Source organism: Ceratotherium simum, chromosome 40, assembly GCF_057802395.1.
Source record: "Ceratotherium simum simum isolate JZ-2026a chromosome 40, ASM5780239v1, whole genome shotgun sequence".
Classification (NCBI taxonomy): domain Eukaryota; kingdom Metazoa; phylum Chordata; class Mammalia; order Perissodactyla; family Rhinocerotidae; genus Ceratotherium; species Ceratotherium simum.
The window spans coordinates 12,295,711-12,320,943 of NC_141939.1; the positions used below are offsets into that span (position 1 = coordinate 12,295,711).

Genomic DNA, 25,233 nt, shown 5'->3' on the forward strand with positions numbered 1-25,233 from the left:
GCTTCTCAGTTACCAGTAATTTACAAAATTAAAATAAACAACCAGCCTTCCCACAACATCTTTCTCAGCCTTTCTCCAGAGCTTGCTTGTTCTTTGCACTCCCAGGGACTTCTCAAATGCTGAACGTCCTGGGCTATTTCTAGTCTTTTTTAACCCATTATTTTCACCTAATTGCTGTAAAAATTGTATCCCCTGCTCTCATGTTGCGAGTCCTGTTCTGATTTCTTAATAAGCCAGTGATGTGATCCAGAACAAAGGTGGCGTCTGAGTGGCACTTAATCCCTGGAATACTAAAATCTAGATCATCTGGGGCCGGCCCCGTGGCTTAGCGGTTAAGTGCGCGCGCTCCGCTACTGGCGGCCCGGGTTCGGATCCCGGCATGCACCAACGCACCACTTCTCCGGCCATGCTGAGGCCGCGTCCCACATACAGCAACTAGAAGGATGTGCAGCTATGACATAACAACTATCTACTGGGGCTTTGGGGGGAAAAAAAAGAAAAGGAGGAGGATTGGCAATAGATGTTAGCTCAGAGCCGGTCTTCCTCAGCAAAAAGAGGAGGATTAGCATGGATGTTAGCTCAGGGCTGATCTTCCTCCCAAAAAAAATAAATAAAATCTATATCATCTGTGCAGCCTGCTCACTCGGGGATGCTGCAGCTTAATCCTGATTTAACTAGAACCCAGGCCCTGACCCAAGCAGCTCCCTCTGGGTGGTTCCGTCCTATGATGCATGTGTGTGTCAACTACAGGCTTAGCAGACTTAGTGTTCTCTCTAAAATTAGTGTGTGGCTCTGAAACAACCCCAAGGTGTCATACTTGAAGGGCAGAGGAAGTAAAGGTTTTGAGGTTTCTGATTTGATTAATTCTGGGCTATGGGAAAAGCCTTAGATTTATATAAAACAATAGAAGTGTTCTTTGTAGAAAAAAATAATACAACTTTTCTTGTATGGAGAAATATAGGGAAAAAATTGTTGAGAAAAAAAACCATACAACTAATATCTGTATATAATTTGACTTGAGTGTCCAATGGCATTGTGTTTCTCAATAGGGTAGTTTGGGGACATAAAATGCTACCTCCCTGTGGTGTGTGAGAACATCCATCTGTGAAACCACGCCACCCTGAGTCCCCTGCTTAGCATCATCTGCCCCCTGAGATGCTTATTTGTTTAAACCAATGTTTTAAAAGTGGAAGAACATGACATCATTCAATCCTTAGGTCATTTTAGAACTTTTAGCCTTAAATTTGATATATCTTTTCGCAGTTGGAAAAGTAGAGTGAGGCTTGTTCTTTTGGCAGGGCCCCAGGAGTGGAGGGCAACCACTGTGCCCTCGACCCCAGGGAGGCTTCTGCTTGAAAATGGGAGCAGTGGAAAGGGGTGAGGAGGGCTGGGCTCACCAGTACGTCAGTACCGCCAGTGTGTTGGTTGCTTACTAAATCATGGATTAATTGGGTTGCTTCGCAGTATCAAGCACGTCGTCAGTGCTGGGTCCCTGTCCTTGAGAAAGTGAATCTCCCACCTAACGAGTCCCTAGTGCTAAGTGCCCTTCGATTGGAAATGCCAGGGTTGGGGGGACATGTAAACAACATCAGGGAGACGCAGTCCACACTGTACAGAATGCTGGGTATTCTGTAGTACAAATGACCCAGTTTCTTCAACAAGTTGTCATTAAAATAAAATAGGTTGAAAGTAACTTGAGACATACAAGAAATTATAATTTTTGGACATTATTTAGATCCTGATTCAAATAAATCAGCTATAAAAAGACGTTTATGAGATAATCAGGAAAATTGGAACACTAACTAGATATGAGATTTATGTTAAGAAATTAATTATTTTGGTGGAATAATGGAGTTGTGCTTATCTGTTGGTGATACATACTGAAGTGTTTATGGATAAAATAATTGTATGGGATTTGCTTTAAAGTCAACTAATGAGGGTGGGGGGTCTGGGGTTGGCTGTAGGTCCATAATTGTTGAGGTTGAGTGTCAGGGTACCTGGGGAGATATGTCCTCTCTACTTTTGTATATGGTTTAACACCTGCATTGAAATGCAAAATATGGTGATTATGTGAAGCCCTACAGTAGGGCTTTGCACAGAGGAGGGAAGGCAAGACTTTCTGTGTAGGAGAATCAGGAGTTTGTTCCTAGAGATGGCAATATTTAAACTGGGTTTTGAAGAAAGAATAGGTTTGCGAAAACTGGAGCATCTGTTCCTTTTGTGCCAAGAGAAAGGAAGCTGGGAGATGCAATGTGGGTTTTCTGGGTTTGTTTCTGGTTCCTTCCATTCATTCATTCTTGCATTCATTTAGGAAATGTTTCTCAAGTTCTTATAATATGTGTTGTATGTGGTGAGAATTCATGGGTTGACAGTCTGGTGAAGGAGATCGTGTATTAGTCTGCTAGGTCTGCCGTGATAACATACCACAGACCGGGGACTTAAACAACAGAAGTTTCTTTTCTCACAGTTCTGGAGGCTGGAAGTCCAAGATCAAGGGTAGGCAGGTTTGGTTTCTCCTGAGGCTTCTCTCCTTGGCTTGCCTCTTGCTGCCTCTTCACATGGTCTTCCCTCTATGCTTGAACAGCCCTAGTATCTCTTCCTCTTCTTACAAGGACACCAGTCATACTGGATTAGGGCCCACCCTAACAGCCTCATTTTTCACTTAATCACCTCTTTAAAGATTCTGTCTCTAGACATGTTACATTCTGGAGTACCTAGGGTTGGACTTCGCCATGTGAATTTTGGGGGACACAATTCAGATGGGATACACAAAACTGCATGGTGTCATAAGTGAGGTAAGTTGCTAAAGGAACCTAGAAGGAAAGGTGTTTAACTGCCCTGGAGGCATTCAGGAACTCATCCCAGAAGAGGGGCCTTGAACAGCCTCTTGAAAGAGGGTAGGATTTCACCCCACCCACTGAGCACTGGAGTGAGGGGGGCAGGGGAGGAGGGGGGGAGGGGGCCAGGGAGTAGAGAGAGTGTTTGAAGGCCGTCCCCAAAGATGAGGCGGAGACAGAGAGGGCGTTGCAGACAGGCGGGGAGCAGCTGTTGCAGTAGTGGAGATCTGAGCTGATGACAGCGGGAGTGGAGAGGAAGGCTGATGCTGAGGATTTGCGTGGCGATGGTGGGGGGCGTGCGTGAGAGGGAGGGAGCGAGAGCACGTCCCTGTGTCCAGGCCCCAGCTTCCCAGTCAGAGGATGGTGCAGGGAACAAAAGTGGGGAAAAGAGGATGGAGTTTTACCTAACAGCTTTCTGTCTTAATTACCAACGTAAAGCATAGTTGTAAAAACGTTACAGAAAAGAACAGTTAAAAGTAAAGTAATACTTATCACCCCTGATTCCACCCCACAAGTTTATTAGTGGTAACCACTGTTAACAACAGCCTGTGTCTGGCCTTCTTTTCAAGATTCTGTTAAAAAAATGTGTGTGTGTGCACTTGAGTGATATATATATATATTGGGGGGAGAAGGTGGGGCGAGAGAGGTGTGGAGGGGGAGAGAGAGGTGTGTGTGTGTGTGTGTGTGCACTTGAGTGATATATATATATATATATATATATATAGGGGGGAGAAGGTGAGGGGAGAGAGGTGTGTGTGTGTGCGCACTTGAGTGATATATATATATATATCGGGGAGAAGGTGAGGGAGAGGTGTGGAGGGGGAGAGAGGTGCGTGTGTGTGTGTACCTGAGTGATATATATATATATATTGGGGAGAAGGTGAGGGAGAGAGGTGTGGAGGGGAGAGAGAGGTGCATGTGTGTGCACTTGAGTGATATATATATATTAGGGGAGAAGGTGGGGCGAGAGAGGTGTGTGTGTGTGTGCACTTGAGTGATATATATATATATATATATTTGGGGAGAAGGTGAGGGAGAGAGGTGTGGAGGGGAGAGAGGTGCATGTGTGTGTGTGCACTTGAGTGATATATATATTGGGGGGAGAAGGTGAGGGGAGAGAGGTGTGGAGGGGGAGAGAGAGGTGTGTGTGTGTGCGCACCTGAGTGATAGATATAGAGAGAGGGAGAGGGGGAGAGGGTGGGGAGAGAGCAAGAGGTGTGGAGGGGGAGAAAGAGAGGTAGGTAAGAGAGAAGAGACAGAAAGACAGGACTCGCTCACCCTGTTACCCCATTTGTTGACCTCGGCCTTTCTTGCTGTTTCTCTCATTCTTTCAGTCCTTCATCCCCAAAAGGTAAGGGACATGAACTTCAGCAAAATACTCAAAATACTGCTTCCACATATTCCTAGTTAGAGGAGACCTCTTGGATCACCTAGTATGCCTGAATTACCTTGGATAAAAGAAATCATTGTCTATCTGTGTGTGCGCATGTGCGCGCACGTCTCTTCCTTTCTTTCCTTTTTTCTGTCTTTTCTTTCTTTTTCAAAAAAAGGGGTTTGTTTTATTCAATAGTGCATTTAGTGTTTAAGGTTTATTTTTGTCAGCATGCTTTTTATTGGTGGTGTAATTACCTGGACAACAACTGAGTCCTGTAGATGCCTGGTAAAGAATGCTGGTGCAGCTTTTTAAAGTGTGATATGTAATTGGAGTGTCTAGTTATGGCATTGAGATGTATAGCAAGGCTTTGATGCTGGTTCCCCAAACTACCATTTGGACTAGTGAAAAGATCTTAAGAGTAGCACCTTATCAGAGCTTTTGGAGAATGGACACTGTTGTGTTTAAGAGGCTAGCTAGCATTAAATATATAAACAAAAGTCTTGACACACCATTGGAAATGGTGTTACTAATCAAATTCCTATCTGTTAGAATTTTTAGGCAGCAGATGATAAAATTTGAATTCATAAGATTTGCATTATGACTTTTTTGTCATGTTATTTTAAATAAGCTTTAATAAATTTTCAGTACCACATCATCAATTGTTGATAATTCTCAAGTCCATTCCCATGTACCTCAAAGCTACAGAATTGGAGCTGAGGGGCCCTCATCATGAATGAGGAAACTGAGGCACAGAACCATACAGGGCGTCTGGTGGCTGAGTCAGGCCTGGAACCCTGTTCTCCTGACTCACGGCCTCGTGCCACTGTTTCCAGTCTCACTGTGTGTGGTTGACCCACTGCTTGCAGTTTTGCTCTTTTCTCAGTCCCGGAATATTTGAAGGCAGAAATCTTCATTATTTCAGAACATAGATCCCTCAGAGCTTAAAACTTGACCAGTTACCCTCCTTCCCCAACACCTGCCTCAGCCACATGTGATGCCTCTTTGAGGCTGTTTGGAGTTAGAAATTAGTACTTCTTTTTTCCATTTTCATTAATCAACTTCTAGTCAACAGATGCAATCAACGGATAACCAGTGTTATCATTTAGAACTGATGTAATTCCAGCCCAATGGAGAAAAACTTGCTATTTTTCCTGTGCTGGACAGCTTTATCTTGAGTAAAAATTCTAATTTCGGTGGGACTTGCTGAAATCTAGCAACTAGCTTATGGCTGTGAGTACCCTGAGCCCTGACTGGGATGCAAAGGATGAGAAAGATGGCTGCCCTCATCTCCTTGGAAGCCTTTGAGTGTCAGGTCGATAAGCATTTCTAAGTTGCCCAGTATCAGTCCACGTAGGGGAAGAAACCAGGCTTGAACTTGAGCCAAAGCGTTCAAGGAGACTTTTGTGTAGCTTTGTTCAGTGTCTGAAACCAGCATTTTCCCACTTGAATAAAGTTTTCCACCAATTAGTTCAGCAGGAATGAAATGTAGCTAGTTCTGCCAGAAGTCAGCAAGACAGCCCTGGCCCCACGCTGTTCCGGCCAGGCAGTGACCCTCCATATTCATCCTGAACTGGACATCCACTTGGGCCACTGTGGTGCCTGCCTGGTCTGAAGATCACATGGGGTGGGTGGGGGGCGGGGGGAGAAGAAAGGACAGGATGAGGTTTTTAGCATTTGTGAGCCCAGAGGCCTATAATAATCATGTGCGGTTTTTTTTCTTTTTAAACAAAAGAAAAACACTGTTGCCCTTAGCTGTCCTCAGATTAGGGGTCTGGCGGTTCTCTTGGTGTTTGCATGTATAAGATTTGGTTACCATGCAACCTGATGTAAGCTGCGAGTCTTTAGATTGTGTGCAGTGCTTAACCCAGTCAGATAGTATTATTCAGTAATTCTGTTTTTGCTGCATTAACATCTAAGAGAAACAGGACCTTTGAAAATTAAGGTGGTGTGTGCATTCGTGGGCTTGCTGCTGTGACGCAGCATAAGACTGTCCTGCCTGATTTGAGAGGCCAAAGCCGCCTCCCAGCGTAGCAGATGCTCCATTGACGTGGCAGCGACACACAGCATTTGCCTGAGTCTCAAGGTTCTAGCCCTTTAGTGGTGATCTTGGCGAGGAGAAGGAGCATGGCTGGGCGTTGAAATGAGACAAGCGTGGGGTCAAATTCTGGCTGCGGGACATCCTGCGGTTTGGTTCCTGAACTGAACGAGAAAATTTATCTCCCGGGGTTGCTGTGAAGGTTGGTGAGGCTACAGTGGAGGTGGCCCACAGTGCGGTGTCCCCCTGGGACCAGTACAAGCTTTTCTCCCCACTGCCTGTTACTTTGTTTCCGTGAACTGGGAAGAAGGAGAGGTGGTCTCACTGAGCACTCTGAAATGAGCCTTTTGGGGATTCAGGTCATCTGGGTAAATCAGCCGACTCGACAGCAGGAAAGCAGTAGTGTCCAGCAGTAAGTATCGGGCCTGAAAGTCACGCGGCTTTGGGCCATCGGAATGGGGCATGTACCCTCTTATTAATCCTTAATGGCTCCACTGGAGTAAGGCACCTTAGTGATGGACATCAACTCTGGACCTCCACTTCGGACTAAGGTTCGAAGGGAACTGCCCAGGACCACCCGGAAGATGCCGTGCTTGGCGCCACAGCGGGCTCTGGGGGCTTAGACTGGACCGGGACAGCTCACACGGGGCGTCTCGATGCCAGGCCCCCAGACGGGCGCTGCTGGGTTTGCAGACCCAGGTGCCCCACGGTTGAAGTAGGTGCTGCAGCTAAACGCCCCCAAAAGGCTGGGGAAAGCCCCAGTTGCGGCTTGGGTGTTTCAAAACGTAGTTGAGAAAAAGAAAACCTCAGTGTTACAGAGAATTCAGATAATGTGTTGGATTTTGCAGTGATAAAATTTTGTATTATTAGGGGTCCAATTTAATGTGGAGAAAGAGATAACGTTTGGTATTAGTGTTAATTCCTTTCTGCTCCTTCCTCATCCGCTTTTATTGCTAAAGGGTCACACACACCTGTTTCATACATTCCCGTCTGCCCAAGCGGGCTACGTAGAATATCCTTGAATGAGTTCTTGGGTGGGGCTTCTACGTCCAGGTGACCTTGGGCCTGATAGTGTTTGCAGTCTGAAGTGGTTTTTTTGCACAAAAGTGTATGCTTTCCTGATGGGTTTAGATCACAGGTTGTAATTAAGACCTGATTTGAAATACTCATCCTTAACAGAGGTTTTGAATAAGCTAATAACCCCATGTTAAACATAGGCAGTGGGCAGACTTCATTTAAACCCAGAGAGAGGTTTTGGTCGATGTTTATTTCTCTGTAAGGTGTATGCTTAGTGCACTGACAGTTTGTCAGTGAAATGCTTTTCTCAGGGAAAACGCTGCAGCCTTCGTTTTTCACAGTGGAATCCCGGATGGCCACTGGCACCTTTAAATTAACTTAACATGGTGTCGCTTTGAAGCTCCTCCATTCGTTCAGATCCTGCTCTGTTCTCTCTGGCTTTTCCGCCATGCCCAGCCCACTGAGTATCAAAGGACTGGACTTCCAGAGCCACTCCATTGTCCTTCTACTTTGGACTAGTAAATGAGTTGCTCTGGCTTTAGCTTTGCTGTTGGTGTGGTGGATTTAGAGGTTTGAAGCCCAGCCTTCCTGATTCTAAAGCCTATTAAGGAGAACCTTTAACCTTCCTGAGAAAGTTAGCTCATGTGTAAAAGTGGGTACTGGTATCTCTCCCGGAAGGTTATTGCGAGGATTAAATAACGTCACAGGTGAGAGCCTGGTGCATGCAGAGGGAGGCCCATGTTCAGACAACCCAAATAGCCACACAAACACCGCTAGCAGTCTGAGGTGATCTTACTCCAGGCAAATTCACTTTTCAATTAAAATTTTAAAAATACAGCTTTTATCTAGAAGAACCCCTGAAAATACTAATATGGAGGTGGCATTTGTGGGCATGACTGCAGTTAGTTGGTGGCACGCAGTATGTATAAGGCCAGCAGTGAGAAATGAGAATCCTTGGTCAAGACCTGAGTCCAGATACCGAGACTTCCATTTCTAGAGAACCTGTCATTTCATTGTGAACACTTAGCAGAGAGAAGGGCAGTCCTGCTACACGTTGAACATTCTGCCCAAATCTAGCATTCCCATTGTGTTTGGTCATTACCTTTTCCTTGTGTTAAATCCTATATTTAAAAAAAAAATCATACAGCCTTTAAAGTAATGCTAGAGAATGAATAAAGAGGAATTAATTTTTTAATCAAAATGTATGAACTTGCCTTATAACATTTTTATGATAGCCCTACTTGAATTATCTTTTTGATTAAAATAGAATTCGATTTTTCTATGGCATATTTAACATTTTGGGTCATAATCATGTTAGGGATGAATTAATAGATCTTCTCTGAGTGAACTATCAGGACAGATCCCCTCTGGGTTTGAAATGTAATTAAAAATGTCAGTGAACTCACTTGGAGGTCCTCAGAGCTGCAGGGCCCTCTCGAAAATGTTGGGCAAGGACTGAAAATAGTTACCCAAGTGTAGTGGGCATAAGGCACCAGCAGGGGGGAGAGGGCTCAGGTCACATCTGTCGGGCTTCTCTTGTCTCAACTTCCTTGCAGTGTTGGGATGTTATTCTCAGATTTCCTGCAGGGATGTTTTTAGCACAAGGCTCTGGGTCCAGTAGGTGGCCTCTCTCAATAAATGGCCAGTGCAGAGACCTCGAAGAGAAAAATGAGGATCTAAATAACATCCTTGTTCTCTGCAACCTTTCTCCCTAATGAGGCTCCCAGACTTGCTTTCTTTCCACCTGGCATCCTCCGTTTTGTTTTTGGCAGACTTTGAAGGGTGTGGGTAGAAGTATTGTGGGGAGGAGGGCTGGAAGAGACCTGTGAACTTAGGTCCCTTGGGTGCAGCCGGCTGTCCCCACCCTCCCGGTCTCTTCCCTCCACAAAGTATGTGGTTGGCCTCCCTGACCTCTGCCTCAGAGCTGATTCGGGAGCGGAAGGTGCGGAAGAATGAGAGCAGTATTGTTCGGGTAGAGGTCAGTGGATACAAAGTACCTTTTTTCTGGGGTATATTAAAAAATATTGGTTTCAGGCAAATAATCAGTTCTCAAGCAGGTACTTAAAATCAGACAAGCAAGCAATTCTGATATATGGTTCTTTCTGTTTCTTTTCAGATTTCATATGTTCCTTTCATACAAGTGATTTCCCAGATCATAATTCTCTGTTGAGATCTGAGTTGAATTTGAGAAGTTGGAGAATTCCTGCAGCTTTGTAATCAGAGGAGTAATCAGCTGGCGAATTCACCTTTGGAGGAGTTCTGCATTTTGCCAGTCATCTCGTAACTGAGTGCCAAAGGTGAGTCTGCAGTTTTCTGCTTAAAACAGGTGGGAGAAGTTGCTGCTTTTGCTTCAAATAAATGCTCGATTTGCACAGCGGGTTTTACGTCAGTAAAATGACAATAAATGTAGCCCTGATTTGTTGAGCCACAAAAAATTTAGGTTTTCAAGGGACCTGGTTCAAAAACTAGATTGCAGTTCCTGCTTCAGCATGTGATGGCATTGGGTGGCTAGGAGGCAGAATGGTGGGCATCTCCAGCCTGTGAAAAGCCCTCGTGCCCTGCCTCTCCAGCCCAACAGGGGTCTTGAGTGAGTAGGAGTCAGGGCTTCTGTCTGCTGCGTTGGGAGAACTCCGGTAAATGAGAACTGCCTCCAGGGTGCTTTCAGTCTAGAAAAGGTTCCTTCCAACTCTGATGCTGGGAAGTTAAGTCTAATCAAAACATGCAAATAGATACAGGATTCCTAGGAAAGTTTTACTGTTTGTGTGAGAAATCTGCTCGTGTGTGTTGAAATTGTAGCTGTAATCCAGCATGTGGATTCTGTGATCCAGCGGTCCCATACTGACAGGTGCTGGACAAAAGCATGACTCTGTATAACAGAAATATTACTTAGCCCTAGCAGATGGTTTGGACATTTGGTTTAGAATGTAAGAGTTGCTGTTTGTAGTCTGGTTAATCTGCTGTTCCATCTCTAGCAGGGCGGTAAGGAGTGTCTATGAGAAGGTACAGTTTCATCTCCAGAGCGTCGTCTCCTAATTGTAGGGATGGTACCCAATTCATCAGCTTTCCTTCAAAACCTTATTTTGCTTCTATTATTCACAAATTGTTTTAAACTATTCTTTTTTTTTTTTTTTTAAAGATTTTATTTATTTATTTTTTCCCCTCAAAGCCCCAGTAGATAGTTGTATGTCATAGCTGCACATCCTTCCAGTTGCTGTATGTGGGACGCGGCCTCAGCATGGCCAGAGAAGTGGTGCCCGCCCGGGATCCGAACCCGGGCCGCCAGCAGCGGAGCACTCGCACTTAACCGCTAAGCCACGGGGCCGGCCCTAAACTATTCTTGAATCTATAACTTTGAATTATAAAATCTTTTGGTATGATTTCTGTAAATTTATTAGTTTAATATAAATTAGGATTTTCTTTCATCTGATCTAAAACTATACTTAAAAATTTTGTAAATGAGTTTTTTCTCCTTGACCGCTTTGTTTTTTTTGGAGCCTTCTTAATTTTAATTATGTTCACCTTTGATGTGTGGTAACTGGAAAGGTGTAGAATTAATATGTAGTAATCGATGAGGGTAGGAGTAAGTGTCTGAGTGTCTTTGCCTTATTAGCCTTTATGATTTCTTTTGGAGAAATTGACACATTGTCCCATTCATTTAGGGTGTTCATTATGATTTGCAAGTCTTGGTCCTGGTTTGGAATTGAGAGCTTGGAGCTCATGCTGTGCAGCCTGATTCTCAACCCTCCTCCTTTCTCCCTCCCCCTGTACTTTACCTTATCTTGACCTGCCTGCCCCAGGACGGTGTTGGCTCCTGCTGGCTTTACATCCCCTCCTGCATTGATAAGGCACTCCCAGGGTTGCAGTCCAGACCTTATGGGAAAAAAACACTACTGGGGTGTTTCAGGTTCAATCCTAGGAGATTTCCATTGCGTTAAAAAACACTTTTACCCAGGGTGACTCAATTTTGTGTGTGTGTGTGTGTGAGGAAGATTAGCCCTGAGCTAACATCCAATGCCAATCCTCCTCTTTTTGCTGAGGAAGATTGGCCCTGGGCTAACATCCATGGCCATCTTCCTCTACTTTATATGGGACCCTGCCACAGCATGGCTTGACAAGCAGTGCATCGTTCCGTGCCCTGGATCCGAACCTACGAACCCCGGGCCACTGAAGCAGAGCACGAGAACTTAACTACTATGCCACCGGTCCAGCCCCCTCAATTTTTTAAATAGTCGTTGAAGTGGAACCTTTTAAGACTTAGTCATTTATAAATGCAGTCACATACTTCATAGCAATATAAGCTAGAAATTAGTGCAAATCCTCAAATCCAGTCATCAGAATTCATTAGTAATTCATCAGTAACAGAATCTGACACTATTTCTTTAGAATGTTCTTAATCATGAATGACATTAACAGACTTTAAGTTATTGTTTAAGTTGTTCTGAACTTTCTCTTTCAGAAAGCCGTGAGGCAGGGGAAGTAACATGCTCACACACGGCAACATATTCTGCATGAACGCCTGGAAAGGGTCTGTTACTGTTAGGCAAATGAGTTGATTCCTGGGTACGATTAGGTAGAGAACCATTCATAGATTATCATGAAAATCTACTTACAAAAATATTTATACCCATATAATTTTAAAGAATTACCTTTGTTTTTATAAGTTCATGAGATCCATGCCAAAACCCTGGTTTACTTATTACAAATGACTTTTGTGGTTTAGGTAAATGGTCAGTGGGAAAATCATTATATGTATCCATTCATATAATAAATATTTATGGTGGGGGCCGCCCTGGTGGCCCACCGGTTAAGTGTGCGGGCTCCACTGCGGTGGCCCGGGGTTCGCCGGTTCGGATCCTGGGCGCGCACCACCGCACCGCTTGTCAAGCCATGCTGTGGCGGCGTCCCATATAAAGTGGAGGAAGATGGGCATGGATGTTAGCCCAGGGCCAGTCTTCCTCAGCAAAAAGAGGAGGATTGGCAGATGTTAGCTCAGGGCTGATCATCTTCTTAAAAAAAAATATTTATTGTGAGTACCAACTGGATTCTAGGCTATTTGTCTTGCAGTGACTGTTTTAGCACTGTGTTTTAGCAGCTATAAAAATAGATAAAATAGTTACAGACACCCTTTCTCATACCCTTGTGGGATGGGGCAGGACCCTGACAGCTCTGGGGCTGTGATAACTCCTGTAGCAAGGTTCTTATAGCGACTACCTGGTGAACTGACCTTCGGAGAGGAGTCTGGAAAAGCCAGAGAATACTATGTTTGGAGTGAGTTTTAAAGAATGAAGGGATGTCTGGGCAGAGTCATAATGGGTTGCCTTGGCACAGGGCATGCTCAGTGGATTGGCTAGGTATTGGGTCCCAGAGTCTCCAAGCCGTTGAAGCAATAATGGGTGGGGACCAGGCGCATGCTCTTTGGCCAGTGGTCTTTGAAGTGCCAGCAGAGAAAGTGATAGCTTGGTCAGCTTGATCATTTGGTGTATCTTGGAAAGAAATGAAAGCAATGCTAGCCTGGTAAAGTGGTGAGTGGCCTGTCAGCCTCCGATGCATTTCCCAGTTATTGGGCGCTCAGAGTTCGCACTGTCCCAGCTTAGGCCTACACCTGGGGAGCAGTTTGAGGAGGGGAGGGTGTCTGAGCTGCATTTCAGAGGGGCCTGAGCGAGGTCGCCGAGCCTCTGTTTCCAGGTGGTGCACTTCCCTGACCCATCTTCTTGTCTCCCCTGGAGCCTCCCCCCACTTTGAAGTTAAGGAGCCAAGGCCTTGGAACTCCCTGGCCCTGACCCTGCCTACTTTGGGGAGTGGAGACCATGGTGAGAGCATGTTTGCAAACCCTTCCATTAACACCGGAATTGTTAACTTAACAGATTGTAGAGAGCAAAAGGGGTGATTAGGCACATGTTTGTGGTGATGGATTGTAATTACTATTTGGATGGTGAACATGATGTAATCTATGCAGAAATAGAAGTATAATGATGTACACCTGAAATTTATACAATGTTATAAACCAATGTTACTGCAAAAAAAAAAAAAAACTGATGTGTAATCTGCACTTAATTCTTCCCATATATAGTTGAAAATTGATTGTGATTCACTGTCATTGGAGGCTGGCTTATATTTACTGGGGCTGGACGATGTAAGGGGCTTTGTATGCTGTGCTGAAGATTTTTTATCTTTTGAAAAGCTATTTGGAGACTTTTTCAAGAGAAAAGCCTAATGGGCAGAAGGATGTTGGTGTTACAGGGGAGGAAAGACAGCGGTTTAGGTGACAACACTCATGGGCTAAGTAAAGGAGACCGTGATTTCACAACTGTGTCAGATGCTGATGTGAATTACCAGAGTGTAAAAGTTAGCAATGATCCTTTTTTCTTTTTTGTCTTTTTCTGCTTTATTGAGATATAGTTGACAAATAAAATTGTAATATGTTTAAAGTGTACTTCGAGGTCACTTGATATACCATATACATTGTGAAAGAGTTCCGACCATCTAGTTAATTAACACGTCTGTCACCTCACATATTTCTTTTTGTGTGTGTGTGTGTGTGAAAACATTTAAATTCTCCCAGCAAATTTCAATTATATAATACAGTATTATTGACTGTAGTCATCATGTTATACATTAGATCCTCAGACCTTATTCATCTGATAGCTGAAAGTTTGTACCTTTTTACCAACCTCGACCCGTGTCTCCCACCACCCAGCCCCTGGCACCTGCTTTACTACTACTCTGTTTCTATGAGTTTGACTTTTTTTTTTTCCTAAGAGTCAACATATAAGTGCTACCATGCATTATTTGTCTTTCTCCGTCTGCGTTGTTTCACTTAGCATAATGCCCTCAAGGTACATCCATGTTGTAGCAAATGTGAGTATTTCCTTCTTTCTCATGGCTGAATAATATTCCATTGTGTATATATGTGTGTATATATATGTATACATATATATACACCACATCTTCTTAATCCATTCATCCCTTGACGGACACTTAGGTTGTTTCCATGTCTTGGCTATTGTGAAGAACGCTGCAATGAACATGGGAGTGCAGATATCTCTTCCATATCCTGTTTTCATTTCCTTTGGATATATACCCAGAAGTAGGATAGCTGGATTATATGGTAGTTCTATTTTTAATTATTTGAGGAACCTCCATACTGTTTTCCATAGTGGCTGCACCAATTTACATTCCCACCAACAGTGCACAAAGGTTCCTTTTTCTCCACATCCTCGCCAACACTCGTTATGTCGTCTTTTTGACGATAGCCGTTCTAACAGGTGTGAGGTGATATCTCATGGTGATTTGATTTACATTTCTCTTATGATTCATGATGTTGAGCACCTGTTCATGAACCTGTTGGCCATCTGTATGTCTTTGGAAAAATATGTATTCGGATCCTCTACCCATTTCTTAATCAGATTGTGTTTTTGCAATTGAGTTGTATGATTTCTTTATGTATTTTGGATATTAACCCCTTATCAGATATATGATTTTCAAATATTTTCTCCCGTTCCATAGGTTACCTTTTCACTCCGTTGATGGTTTCCTTTGCTGTGCAGAAGCTTTTTGGTTTGATGTAGTCCCACTTGTTCATTTTTGTTTTTGATGTCAAAACCAAAAAATCATTGCCAAGACAGACGTCCAAGAGCTTACCCCCATGTTTTCTTCTAGGTTATGGTTTTAGGTTTTACATTCAAATCTTTAATCCACTTTGAGTTGATTTTTGTGTATAGTGTAAGATAGTGGTCCAGTTTTATTCTTTTGTGTGTTGCTGTCCAGTTTCACAACACCATTTATCGAAGAGACTACCCTTTCCCCATTGTATATTTTTGGCTCCTTTGTCATAAATTAATTGGCCGTATATGTGTGGGCTTAATTCTGGGCTCTCTATTCTGTTCCATTGATCTGTGTGTCTGTTTTGATGCCAATACCAAACTGTTTTAATTACTATAGCTTTCTAATATAGTTTGAAATCAGGAAATGTGATGCCTCTAGCTTTGTTCTTCTTTCTCAAGATTGCTTTGGCTATTCGGAGTCTGTTGTGGTTCCGTACAAATTTTAGGATTATTTGTTCTATTTCTGATAAAAATGCCATTTTTGGAATTTTGGTAGGGATTGCATTGAATATGTTGATGGTTTGGGGTAGTAAGGACATTTTAAAAATATTAATTCTTCCAATGCATGAGCACAGACATTCTTTCCATATATTTGAAATTATTCAGTTTCCCTCATCAGTGTCTTATAATTTTCAGTGTACAGATCTTTCACCTCCTTGGTTAAATTTATTCCTAGATATTTATTCTTTTTGATGGGATTGTAAATGGGATTCTTTTCTTAATTTCTCTTCCTCATAGGTTGTTGTTAGTGTATAGAAACTTCTTTTTATATGTTGATTTTGTATCCTGTAACTTTATTGAATTCATTTATTAGTTCTAACAGTTTTTTGATGGAGTATTTATGGTTTTCTATATATAATATGATGTCATCTGCAAATAGTGACAGTTTTACTTCTTCCTCTCTGATTTGTATGCTTTTTATTTCTTTTTCTTGCCTAATTGCTCTGGCTAGGACCTCCAATATTGTGTTGAATAAAAATAGCAAAAGTGGGCATCCTTGTCTTGTTTCTGATCTTTGAGAAAAATCTGTCAGCTTTTCACCATGGAATATGATATTAGTTGTGGGCTTGTCATATATGGCCTTTATTGTGTTGAGAAAAATTCCCTCTGTACCTGCTTTTTTGGGAGTTTTTATCATAAATGGATGTTGAATTTTTTCAAATGCTTTTTCTGCGTCTATTGAGATGATCATATGATTTTTATCTTTGATTTTGTTAATGTGGTGTATCATGTTGATTGATTTGTGGATGTTGAACTGTCCTTGCATCCCTGGAATAAATCCCACTTGATCACATGGTGTATGATTCTTCTAATGAATTGTTGAGTTTGGTTTGCTCATATTTTGTTGAGAGTTTTTGCATATATGTTCATCAGCAATATTGAGCTATTATTTTCTGGTACTATTTTTCTCTGGTTTTGGTATCAGGGTGATGCTGGCCTTGTAAAATGTGTTTAGAGGTGCTCTCTCCTTTTCTCTTTTTTGGAAGAGTTTGAGAAGGATTGGTATAAATTCTTTAAATGATACAATTCACCAGTTAAGCCATCTGATCCTGGACCTTTGTTTGTTGGGAGGTTTTGGGTTGTTGATTCAATGTCCTTATTGCTAATGGATCTGTTCAGATTTTCTATTTCTTCATGAATCAGTCTTGGTAGGTTGTATGTTTCTAGGAATTTACCTTTTTCTTCTAGGTTATTCAATTTGTTGGTGTGTAATTGTTCATGGTAGTCTCTTATCCTTTGTATTTCTGTGGTATCAACTGTAGTGTCTCTTTTTTCATTTATAATTTTATTTGAGTCCTCTCTTTTTTTCTGGATGAGTCTTTTTTTTTTTTAAAGATTTTATTTATTTATTTTTTCCCCCCAAAGCCCCAGTAGACAGTTGCATGTCATAGCTGCACATCCTTCTAGTTGCTGCATGTGGGACTCGGCCTCAGGATGGATGGAGAAGTGGTGCCTCGGTGCGCGCCCGGGATCCGAACCCGGGCCACCAGCATCGGAGCGCGCGCACTTAACCACCAAGCCACGGGGCCGGCCTGGATGAGTCTTTTTATTTTCTCTATCTTTTCAAAAAATCAGCTCTTAGTTTCATTGATCTTTTTTATTGTCTTTTTAGTCTCTATTTCATTTATTTCCATTTTGGTCTTTGTTATTTCCTTCCTTGTACTAAGTTTGGGCTCGTTTTTTCTTCTTTTTCTAGTTCCTTGAGGTGTCAAGTTAGGTTATTTATTTGGAATCTTTGTTTTTTCCTTAATGTTTGAACTTTCCTCTTAGAACTGTTTTTGCTGCATCCCATAAGTTTTGGTGTATTGTATTTCCATTTTCATTTGTCTCAAGATATTTTTTGATTTCTTCTTTGACCCATTGGTTGTTCAGTAGCATGTTGTTTAATCTCCACATGTTTGTGGATTTTTCAGTTTTCTTTAATTGGTTTCTAGTTTCATACTGTTGTGGTCGGAAAAGATGCTTGATATGTTTTCAGTCTAATTAAATTTATTCAGACTTTTTTGTTGCCTAATATATGATCCTGGGGAATGTTCTATGTATGCTTGAGAAAAATATGTATCCTGCTGCTGTTGGATGGAATGTTTTGTAAATATCTGTTAAGTCCATCTGGTCTAGCTTATAGTTTACATACAGATTTCTTCATTGATTTTTTTTTTTTTTTTTGTCTTGATGATCTATCGGTTGTTGTAAGTGGGGTATTGAAGTTTACTACTGTTATTGTATTGGTGTTAATTGTATCGTATTGCTGTTAAGTCTGTTAATATTTGCTTTATATATTTAGATGCTCCTGTGTTGGGTGCATAAATATTTACAAATGTTATGTCTTCTTGTTGGATTGACCCCCTTTATCATTATGTAATCACCTTCTTTGTCTCTTATTATAGTCTTTGGCTTAAGATCTATTTTATCCGATATAAGTATAGCTTCCCCTGCTTTCTTTTGATTTCCGTTTGCATGGAATATCTTTCCATCCCTTCACTTTTAGTCTGTGTGTGTCCTTACATTTAAAGTGAGTCTCTTGTGGGAAGCATATGGGTTGAGCCTTGTTTTTTTGTTCATTCAGCCACTCTGTCTTTTGATTTGAGAATTTAGTTCATTTACATTTAAAGTAATTATTGAGAGGTACAGACTTACTATTGTCATTTTGTTAATTGTTTTCTTGCTGTTTTGTAATTCTTTTATTCCTTTCTTCTTCTCTTTGTCTCTTCCTTTGTGATTTGATGATTTTCTGCAGTGGTATGCTTAGATTCCTTTCTCTTTCTCTTTAGTGTATCTATTGGAGGTTTTTGCTTTGTGGTTTCTGTGAGGCTTTCATAAAACATCTTATAATGGTCTATTTTAAGCTGATAACAGCTTAAGTCTGTACATATCATTTTTTCATTCTACTGTAGAAGCAGCAATGGGTTGTTTAATTGTGCATTGAGAAGGAGAAAGTGAAAAGTTAAGCATGTCTGTCACTTAACATTCATAAAAATGTCATGAATCCAATATTTTCTTTTGGATCCAATCCAATCCAATAATTTCTTTTAATAAAGGAAATTTTTATTACTTGGCTTCATATTAGCCTTAATTTGTATAATAATAATTTTCTCAGAGTTTATATACTTAGTAAAGTTGCCTTAAATTTTCCTCACTTTTACCATATCCCAGCTTTTTCATATTGTAGAGACTGCTGGTAACTCATTTTGCCCCCACAGGGATTATTTAGAAAGACCTTCTGTGTACAAGACGCATTTCTCAGTCATTAAGTTTTTAGGGCTATAGCTGTTGTTGGGAGGTGTAGATACCTGGATGTAACTTGTTGAGTTTCTTCCAAGATAGAAGGAGCCATCCCAGCCCCTTTTTCACCACTCCCCTCTTCACCAGGACCCGTGGGGAATGCGGGGTAGAGCCTCTGCAGCTGGACCAATTGGGTCTTCCTTAAGGAATACTGAGTGTCTAGGGATGGCCATACTCTTTGATGTTCTAGTTTTTATAGTGGCTAGATCTGTGATAATTGATTAAATAATTACCCAGTAAGTATTGACAATTGCTAAAAAATTTTTCAGTGTTGATTCTACCACAGTTAACCTGGTGCTGCAGTCAGTGGAAGCAGCTATAACCTACCAGGCACTTGCCAGGTACCTGGCGCAGGATTTGCCACCTCTAGTATTATCTCTAATCTGAAATGCAGATCTGACTCCCCCATTTCATAGACAGAGACCTAAGCCTCAGGAGAGGTTGAGAGATTGCCTAGTCGTAATGTTGAACTTGCACAACAGAATTTTGACCAAGGTCTGCTGCTTACAAGCGTGTGTTCTTTCTGCTCCCCATGTCTCTGACATACCATGGCAATGACATAGTAACTACTTGTTATCTGAGTGCTTACCTTGAAGCAGGAACCACTCAACGCTCTGAGAGATTAAACAGCTTGGCCAAAGCCCAGGGCTCATAAGGGCAGAGCAGGCTGTGAGCCCACATCTTCCTGACCCAAAGCCTTTTATTCTTACTGTACCGTGAATTTTATTTATTTATTTTTTTCCCCTAGCAAAGTCTCCAGCAACTGAGTACAGTTTGGATGTGCGTCCCTTTTGGAAACTTCGGGAAGGGAGCATGAAGGAAGGCTTTGGGAAGGGTTAGAGGGGCAAGAGACAGGAACCTGAGTCCCACGGAGGTTCTCAGTACCTCCTGAAGTTCCCAGGGTCAGCTCAGCAGCTCAGGGCCGAGTTGATGCCAGGTCATAGGCTTGAACTTCTACTTGTGCTGTTTCTGGATGGTGTTCAAAGTTGCCTTGTATTTGTTGGTGATTCCCAACTTCTGAAACAGACTTCTGAAGGAAAAGTTATTTGTAGAGGCAAGGAGACCTTATACACTTCCTTTATGGTGGGGTCATCCCTGTGGTCTGTTACCCTTCCTGTAACACCTTTGTGCAGAGTGAAGCTTCATAAAATTGTGATTTAATGTTTCTTTATGTAGTCAATGAAATCGTCATTTTCTGATACTTGAGGTGGTGATCAAAGTTCAGCCAAGCATTTTTCTTTTCTACCTTAGCTAACATGCCCTAGCAGTGTGGCTTCTAGAAAGCTGGAGAAACAAATTGAAAATATAAAAAAGCAAGTCCCTGCCCCCCCACCTTCTTTTCTCTTTGACAGATTGTAGAAGCTGAATTCATAACATTCCCGTTATTTCTCCACTGTTCTCTGAATTATGCTTGACAGTTTACAAAGGAATTTTCATAAATTCTCTTTAAAATCAGGTGATGTGGATATTCTCCACCCCCCAACCCCCATTTTATAAAAGAAGGAAATGACCTGGGAGAGGTTACTTGACTTGCCAGATATGGCACAGATTGGCCAGTGACCTGTGCCTCCCGTCTGTGGGCTAGATTAAGGATACACTGACCTAGTAGTGCCCTGTCTTACTTCCAGAGTCTCTGGACCAGACATGTAGGTGATATAGATGAGACAGAACAATATGCTAAGAAACAGGCCACACAGAGCTTTAAATGAGAGCATTACTGTGTTTGGGGGTCCAAAATTAGGAAAGGTAAAGTGTTTTTTCTTGGCCTCTCTTCTCCAGAAAAACAAAAAGTATATTCCTGTAGGGTAGGGAGATGTAGGCTTTTAGCAAACTAGACCTTGAACAGGTAAATCTTTTGGAGGTGATGGATATGTTTATTACCTTGTTAGTGATGATGATATCAAGGGTGTTTGTATGTCCAAACTCATCAAAATGTACACATAGGGGCCAGCCCGGTGGCACAGCGATTAAGTGCGCGCGCTCCGCTGCGGTGGTCTGGGGTTCGCAGGTTCAGATCCCAGGCGCACACCAACGCAACGCTTGTTAAGCCATGCTGTGGCGGCGTCCCATATAAAGTAGAAGAAGATGGGTACAGATGTCAGCTCAGAGCCAGTCTTCCTCAAGATAAAAGGGGAGGATTGGCGTCGGATGTTAGCTCAGGGCTAGTGCTCCTCGCCAAAAAAAATAAAAAAAAAGTACACATAAAATATATGTAACTTTTTATATGTTAAGTATACCTCAATAAAGTTGAAAAAGAAATTGCTATGGTAGTATGAGAATTACTTTATGGACCTACCACCAGCGTGTGCAGATCCAAAGGATGTATGTGGAGAACTGCAGAGCTGTCTTCTGCAGTGAACATGTCTGGTGGTCCTGGAACACTGCGGGGAGGGTTGGTGGTGGTCCCAGGGACCCCTTGCCTCCACCTTCTCGTGTCACTGCTGTGCCTCGGTGTAGAGGGCAAAAAAGTACCTTGAGTTTTAGATTTCTCCCTATCAGAATCAAATTTCCTGTTGACTTTTATTATAACGTGGTAAATGTTTTCTTTGGAAACAGTATTAGCTTCAAGATGTTAAATGGTTATAAAAACATTATGAATAAATTAGACCATGAAAGATCACAGTTTAAGGGGAACAATTTTTGGTACTATGTTAACAAGCAAGATATTAACAACAGCAAGTTTTGAACGTAGACCAGTATTCCTCATTGCTTGTCGAGGTGGGGGTAACTGTGTCCACGTGCCAGGTCTGCGACTGGGGGGCCCACCCTGCATCTCACCGTGAAATGACATTTATTTGCCTTCTCAGCCTCTCAGAGAGTCGAACTTGACCAACAGTAACATTGACAAGTTAATTAGTTGGATTTGAGCTTGGCTGCTCCCTGAAAGAAGTAAAGGGGATCCTAATTTTTAAATCTCTGACCTTCCCATATGCAGACTACCCAGGCCACAGCATGGGCAGGCCGCGGTCAGGAGCTGCCCCGGGCCATGTGGACTCCAGGCCAGACCCGAGCCCACAGGGGGAGCAGAGTGCTCAGTCTGCCAGTGGGATGTTTCCGTAGATGCTGCTTCTGCTTGGGCCCCCCCACAGCATCATGGGGATTGAGTAGGAAACGCAACAGACCTGAGACCCCTCACCAGTCAGACTTGCTTTGTTTGGAGGGTATGTGGACTTGGCAGCTTCTGATCTTACCCAGAGGATTTGTTGTCGATTCTGCAGTGCTTACCAAGACTGAGAGACGTTCCACGCTGAGATCAGAAGAGCTGGAGAGAGCCGTTGATCCAGGAGCCTGAGGCAGGAAAGTCTTCCCTGTCGGTAGCCTGGATCTGACAGACGCGTCTTTTGTGGGCAAAGCTAAATACAGGCCATCTTCAGATGGCTACATCTTATAATCCAAAAACTCATATTTAGGACAGTTTTGTAAAATGTTGGTCATATTTTTCCATTGATTCGATCCCAGACCTCTTCAACTTGTGCTTGGAGCAGAGGTCTCTGGGGAAAGTGTCAAGTGTGTGGTGCAGGATGTGTGCACATCTGTTTGTTCTTTTCACGGCTGTGTGTTGACCTCTAGGCCTTAGTGTCTGTGACAGTGACATGGAGGGATGAGATGAGTGCTGGGTCTGTGACCTTGGAATTCTAGGGACAGTACTGCCTGGACAGTTTTGTACCACAAACCTGGCTGCTACACCCACCAGAGCTCTGTGGAAAACAGTGTTCAAGGTGTGTGAGACACCAGTGTCACCCCCTCCTCCCCCAGTTGCAGTGAACTCAGGGGCTCATCTACCACCTGAGTCTCAGCTCCAGGAAAGGGGACCAGGGATTTCCCCGAGCTGCCTTCTGCTGATGCTGCTGGCTTTTTGTTGCCTGAGTGGGGCCAGGCATAGAGGGAGCTGGAAACTTGATGAGGTGCTTGGGATGGAGTGGAGATAGACGCACTAGGGCCTCTGCTTCACTCCTCTGTTTCCAGAGCGAGCACATAGGTCCCAGGCAGCTGTCAGTCAGTGCTGCTGGCTCCCGGGGGAGCTACTGCCCTGGGGTGGGGGATGGGCCTGGGCCTCTAGAGCTGAATGCGCCCCAGGGTTCACATGTGCTGACGCAAGTGAGAACCATGGGTGTCAATGTTTTCGTCAGAACTGTTCCCAAAACTGGTTGCTCTTCAGAATCGTGGAGGGGCTTTTGAAAACACAGACCCCAGGCCCAGATCCTAACCCCAGGAATTAGATTTTTGGGAAGCCTGGACCTTTTTGCTTTATTTTAAGGCTTCTCAACTCATTCCAATCAGCCAATTTGGAAACTGCGAACATGGACCCTGGATTTTATATTCCCTGCCAGCTGGAGAGAGAAAGGCTAGTTTGGGATGGAGGGCATAGGAAAGCTAGGAAGACAGGGGAAGGTGAGTGTCAGCATGCGTGTTCCAGTCTCCTAGACATGCATGCTCGCATTGGTGCAAGGTCACCCCTCTGTGCTCTGGGCCACTTTGAACTGTGCATTTTCCTTCAGGAGACACCAGGATGCTCAGGCCCCACTCCAGACTAACCTGGATTGGGCTCAAGGGGCCTGGGCATCTGTATGTTTACATCGATCTTCCTTAAAGGGCCCTCCTCCTCTGAGGTCCTCCGTTTGAGGATTTTCATATATTCACACTTTAGGTAATTTGTGAGACTTGAAAAAGTTCCATTCCATGACTAATTACAGTATTTATTGGCAATACTGATTTTTGTTCCTTACAGTGAGCCAACCCTTAAGGGAGACTGGGCATAGATCTAACAAAATATAATGAAGAAACAGGAGGCAGCACAGGGCACCGTGGTGATTTAGAACATACCAGAAAAGGAGCACTAATACTTTCTCTCCGTGCCTTGTGTTCTCTGCTTTGGAGATTCCAGCTGGGGGCATGGCGGGTTCCTGGAAAGCTTGGCTCAGGGTCGGGCAGAAATCACATAGCAGTCCATATTGTTTTGTGTGGAAGGGAACTAATTTCTCTTCTTTTAGGGGTTTTTATAGACCCCTTACTTTTGCCCAGTGGGGCCAATATCTGGGCCGCCTGCAGAGCACAGAAGGGCCGTGAAATAGTTATTACTTTACAAAAGACAGCATATACAAAGTCAGCCGTGCTCTGTCACTTAACGTCACATCCTGAAGACGTTTGCGACGTGTTCTGTTCCACAACCAGACCCTCTGGTCCTCAGGGTCGAAGTCCCTATATCTTGGCGTCCTGATGATCAGGATTGGAGCTCCCAGCACTGCGGGATCCTGACAGATCTTCCGATTAACCAGTGATTGCGTTGTGTCCCTTACGACTCTAGAGCTGGGTGCTAAGATATTTCGTGTCCCTTGGAGGCTGACCCCGGGAGGCCCAATTCTGTCCCCTCAGGCATTCTGCCTGCTGTGTGGGTGACATTTGTGGGGAGGCCTGTCATGTTGACTGTCTCGGGAATGGAAAGCTTATCAGGCTAGTGTAGAGAAGATCTGATCATTTGGAGTTTTTCTGCAAAAATTTAACTCATAAACGGGAAATTTCTTATTCCCAAATTAGAGCCAGATTCAATTACCTAAAGGGTTCTGAACTCCTTTGTGCAGTCCTGGGCCCCTGGGTTTGGGCCGTTTCTGACCCCTCTCCACAGTAATTTTTCAACACAGAACTCCACCCTCTCCTCTGACGAGCTTCTCTGTTTCCCCTGTCATGTCCTGGCCCCCTTAGAGACACTTTATCTGTGTGTGTGTGTGTATATGTATGCATGTGTGTTGACACTGAAAGGATGGAAAAGATATACCATGCAACCATGAATCATCAGAAGAAGGCAGGAGTATCTATATTAATATCAGATAAAGTCCACTTCAGAGTAAAGAAAATTCCCAGGGACAGAGGATCCCACCCGGGATCCCACGTTGCATTTGGTCGTCATGGGAACTTAGGCTGTGACAGTTCCTCAGACTTTCCCTGTTTGTGATGGCCTTGACAGTTTGAGGAGGCCTTGTCAGGTGCCCCTCGTTAGGATTTATCTGATGTTTTTCTCGTCGTTAGACTGGGGCCGTGGCTTTGGGGAGGCAGACCGTGGAGGGAGAATGCCGTTTTCATCATTGTCGTACGCAGGGTACTGACCGTCCACCTGACTTACCAGCGTGGTGCTGCCCTCGATTGCCTGGCTCGGGGCCCTGTCATCAGGTTTCGTCCCTTCTCATGCCGTCCTGTCTGGAAGGAAGTCCAGGCACAGCCCGCACTTAGGGGTGGGGAGTTATGCGCTGCCTCCTTGACTTGTTTATAGTTCTTCTGGGGAAATTTGTCTCTTCTCCACTATTTATTTATTTCCTCATTCATTCCTTTGCTTTTTAAAATTGGTTTCACCGCATACATATGTAAGCCTAAACAGCATGTTCAGTTTGCTTGTCCTAGGGCTTTGTGAAGATGGAACCATGGAGGATGTAGTCCTTTGACTTTTTTCTGCTCGGCATGGTTTCTGAGAGGCGTCTGCGTGGTTTGGGGAGGCTGCTGAGTGATGCTGCGCTGTGTGATGTCACCCACGTCTCCCTTCTCCTGTTGATTGGTGGGTGATTTCTCTTCAACTGTCGTAAGCATTGCTGC

At 43.4% G+C, this 25,233-nt stretch overlaps 1 protein-coding gene across 3 annotated transcripts in view; it reads left to right on the top strand.

Moving 5' to 3' along the window:
• The window catches only part of NCK2 (NCK adaptor protein 2), a 137,289-nt gene that overhangs the window by 58,831 nt on the left and 53,225 nt on the right, over positions 1–25,233 (top strand). For all 3 annotated transcript variants that reach the window (XM_087426315.1, XM_087426314.1, XM_087426313.1), the window contains exon 2: positions 9,381–9,561. The gene's annotated coding sequence lies outside the window, so the exon portion shown is untranslated. The remainder of the gene's footprint in view (positions 1–9,380; positions 9,562–25,233) is intronic.